General features: G+C 36.8%; 1 long non-coding RNA gene across 1 annotated transcript; it reads right to left on the bottom strand.

Moving 5' to 3' along the window:
• Positions 1–602: 602 nt before the first annotated feature.
• Positions 603–3,468, bottom strand: LOC124973400 (uncharacterized). The gene is made up of 2 exons (XR_007106677.1): positions 3,404–3,468; positions 603–2,833 (listed from the first exon to the last, which is right to left on the bottom strand). It is a non-coding gene; the product is annotated as an uncharacterized LOC124973400 (long non-coding RNA).
• Between the last annotated feature and the right edge of the window lie 896 nt (positions 3,469–4,364).

Here is a 4,364-nt window from a genome sequence, read left to right as displayed (position 1 = left end):
CTGAACAGACAAGAAATGAAGGTACACACCCTTTCCTAACCCTACAGTGCTTTTCTCAAGAATGAGAACACTTGCTGAAAGCAACACACAACTGTGATTCCAATGGCTAAGGAGGCTGAGGCAGGAGAATCACAAGTTCAAAGTCAGCTTCAGCAACTAAGTGAGGTCTTAAGCAATTCACTGAAACAATGTCTCAATATTTTTCAAATTTAAAAGGGCTGGATTATGGCTCAATGGTTAAGCATCAATGAGTTCAATCCCAGGTACAAAGAAAAAAAAAAAAAAACACATCACTCAAGTCTGAGTGGATCTGAAACAGGTGAAGACTGCACCACATTTCCACACAGAAGGCTTTTTTCTAGTGAGCACTTCTATGGTGTTCAAAGAGAAGGGGAAAGTTGAAAGTGTTACCACATTTGCTGAAGGGCAGAAGGAATTTTCCTGATGTGGATCCTTTTAAGTCTTTGAAGGAAACTGTGAAAGTTAATACTGCCCACATTGTTTATCCACAGGTTTCCCTACAGAGGAGTCCTTTCACACAACTGAACAAACTAGAACATCTGAAGCCTTCACATTTCTTACTTGCACAGGGTTTTTTTTGGACATAAATCTTTCAACATGAATCTTCCCAGTCCTTGGAAGAAACTGGGAAAACTGGAAGGTTTCATTTCCCACATTTCTCACATTCACAGGGCTTCTCTCCACAATGACTTCCATAGATGACAAGAAAAATGAAACATCACACAGAGTGTTTGTTTTTCAGTCTCAATGAAGTTCCTTTGAAGGCAATTGGAAAAACAGAATGATTTGCCATATTTTTTACATTCAAAATTTTATTCAGTCAGATGGGGTACTGCATACCTGTAATCCCAGTGACTCAGGAAAAAATCACAATTTTGACTCCAGCCTCAGTAACTTAGCAAAGCCCTAAGCAACTTAGCAAGTCTGTCTCCATATAAAAATGAAAAGGACAGGGATTGTAGCTTAATGGTTGAGCACCCCCGTACTAAATCCTCAGAACAACAAAAAGTTGTTCTGCAGTATGAGACCATTCATGTCTTTGTAACTGATAAGGAATATTCATTTACCACATTTTACATTCAAAGGAATTTTCTTCAGTACAGTTCTTACTATTTAGGAGTAAAATGGTAATAAAATGTTTGCCTCTTGTTTTCATTAGTAGAATTTCTCTCTAATATGAGTTCATTTGTGTAAGTGAAACTGACTAGATCTAGCAAAGCCTTTACCACTTTGTTTATATTCACAGGGCTTCTGTCCAAAATGAGTTCGTTCATGTGAGTGAAGGTTAGAGCACGGAGTAAAGGCTTTCCCACATTGTTTACATTCATAGGGCCTCTCTCCAGTATGAGTTCATTCATGTAACTGAAGTTAAGTGGAAGTAGTGAAGGCTTTCACACATTGATTACATTTATAGGGCTTTTCTCCAGTGTGAGATCGTTTATGTGAGTGAAGGTGAGAGGAACTAGTGAAGGCTTTCCCACATTGTTCTCATTTATAGATTTTTATCCAGTGAGGTCATTTATGTTTTTGAAGTATAAAGGAACTAGTGAAGGCTTTCCCACATTGGTCACATAATTAGGGTTTCTCTCCAGTATGAGTTTGCTTATGCATCTGAAGGTAAGAGGAACAAATGTAAGCTTTTTCACATTCTTCACATTTATAGGGTTTCTCTTCAGGATGAGTTTATGTGTTTGAAGTACAGAGGAACTCATGAAGACTTTCCCACATTGTTCTCATTCATGGGGATTTTCTTTGGTATGAGTTTGTTTATATATGTGAAAGTAAGAGAAATGAGTGAAAGCTATTCCAAATTGTTCACATTTATAAGGTTTCTCTCCAGTATGAGTGTGTTCATGTAGTTGAAGTTGAGTGGAAGTAGTAAAGGCTTTCCCACATTGTTCACATTCATAGGGTTTCTCGCCAGTATGAGTTCATTCATGTATTTGAAGTTGAGGGGAACGAGTGAAAACTTTTCCACATTGTTCACATTTATATGACTTCTCTCCAGTATGAGTTTGTTCATGTATTTGAAGGTGACAGGAATGAGTGAACGCTCTCACACATTCTTTGAATACATAGGGCTTCTCCACAGTTTCAGCTGATGTATGGATCTGAAGGGAAGAGGAACCAGTGAAGGCTTTTCCACATTGTTTACATTCATAGAACTTCTGCTCTGTATGAGCTCTTCGAAGTCTTATAAAAGAATTTTGATGTGTGAAGTCTTTCCCACATCATTCACATTGATAGGGTTTCTCTCCAGTATGTGTTCTTTGATGCATTTTTTAAAAAACTGGGATAAACAAAGTATTTACCACATACTTTATGTATAAAAGGTGTATTCCCAGTGTGCATGACTATGTGCCTTTGAAGACTTGGGAGTGAAATAAAGGTTTGAGCACAGTATTTACATTCATAGGGTTTCTCTACAGTATGTGTTCTTTGATGTATTCTAAATAAACTATGATAGGGAATGGTTTTCCCACATACCTTATATTTAAAAGGTTAATTTCCACTGTGTATTATCATGTGTCTTTGAACACCTGTCAGAGACAAAAGGGTTTCACCACACTGTATACAGTCATAGGGTTTGTGCCCAGTATGAGTTTCTTCATGCCTTTGAATGGAACTGGAACAACTGAAGACTTTCCCACATACTGCACTTTTAAAAGGTTCATTTCCAGTTTGTATTAACATTTGGGAGGAAACAGTTTCCAGAGAAGGCAGTGATTTCCTGTAGTGATTAAATTCACATAGATCCTCTTCATATTCCTCATGCTTGTAAGGTTTGTGTCCAGAGTGAGACATTTCCTGCCTATGAAGGAATGAATGACACATGAAGGTTTTTGCACACATAATGCATTCACATGGATTGACTCTATTAAAGATTTTCTTTTTCAGGTTAAGAACAGGGAGGAATCTAACTAAAACCTTTCCCACACTACCTTCTTTACCTTTGAGTTTTACCATATGACTTCTATAAAGAATGACTGGAACATTATGAACAATTGATTCATTTATCATTTTCTAATTATTAACAGGTCTTAGACTTACATTACTGTTAACATCAGGTAGAGGTTAGGTTTTCTGACTTTTTCAAATTATCTGAAAATAAATAGATCGAAAGGAAACAATCCTTTCCCACACAGTATTCTCCAAATAGTGATATGCCTAAATGCAGTAAAATACCACTTTTTATATATCAACTACTTTGAAAAGGCTCAATATATTTTATAGTTGAGTATATATTTCTGGTAAAAATTATATTAAAAAACACATTTCACAATGTGCATATTTCTTTGGTTGGTTTATATGCTTATGGTTTAAAAGTTATATGACACTCTGATTCCCTTGAGGACTTTGCTTCCTCCTGTAGTACAATTACCTTAGATTGCTTCCAGAATTTTCAATCTGGTCTTCTATGTTCTTGCCTTCTCATTTGTTTCCTAAAATGAAAACCCACAACAATTATAAATTATTAAGAAATAGTAAAACTTTACCAAATTCTACCTGCCTTTTATGCTGCAATTATTCACCAAAAAATTCTTTTCACATTTTATATAAAGGACCAAAATAAACACTAATTCTCTATTTGATTGAGTAAAGAAACATCAATATTAACTATAGAAGTGAGGTTTCTGAAGACTTCCTGCATCATATCTCTGTAAAAGTTTTTCTGGGAAGGATTCAGCAAAGTCCACTCCTCCTGGGTGAAGTTCACAGCCACATCCTCAATGGCCACTGAGATCTAAAATATCCCACAAAAGCGTAGTGGAGCGATGGACAACATGAGGAATCTATATTCAACATGCATGATGCTCACATGATACTCTGGCTTCCAGATTAATTCCATGATTTTGTTCATAATGTTTACTGCACTGAATTCCTCACAGTCATTCCAACACTAGAGTTGGGCTACTGAAAAGGTAAATAGTAGACTCTTTTAAACCCTTCTTGGTGCTTAGGTCACACGAACTAAGATGTGCTCCTGGGTCACTCCTAACTTCTTTATTGATTGCATCTCTATTGCATGTCCTAACAAAGTCTTGTGTAGTAGAGAGTACACCTGGGATTACTTACCCTAGGAAAATAAAGTTGATCAAATAGGAAATTGCTGGACCTAGAAACTCAGATCCTGCCAACCAACATGGTTCGCAGTGCCTACACAGTTACTGAAAACACAGTATATACTGGTCTCCTGTTTTCCTTCTGAGAGTCTATTGTTCCATACTTACAGAAATGCCTGGAATCAGCCCCCACCCAAACTCCCTTGGCATGGGTCACTAGTGTGCTTCCCTCATGGAAAACATTTTGAGCAGATGACCAAAATGTGTCAATTGGGGATT

This window comes from Sciurus carolinensis (assembly GCF_902686445.1).
Source record: "Sciurus carolinensis chromosome 19 unlocalized genomic scaffold, mSciCar1.2 SUPER_34, whole genome shotgun sequence".
Taxonomy (NCBI): domain Eukaryota; kingdom Metazoa; phylum Chordata; class Mammalia; order Rodentia; family Sciuridae; genus Sciurus; species Sciurus carolinensis.
This window is presented reverse-complemented; position numbering and strand designations above follow the sequence as displayed.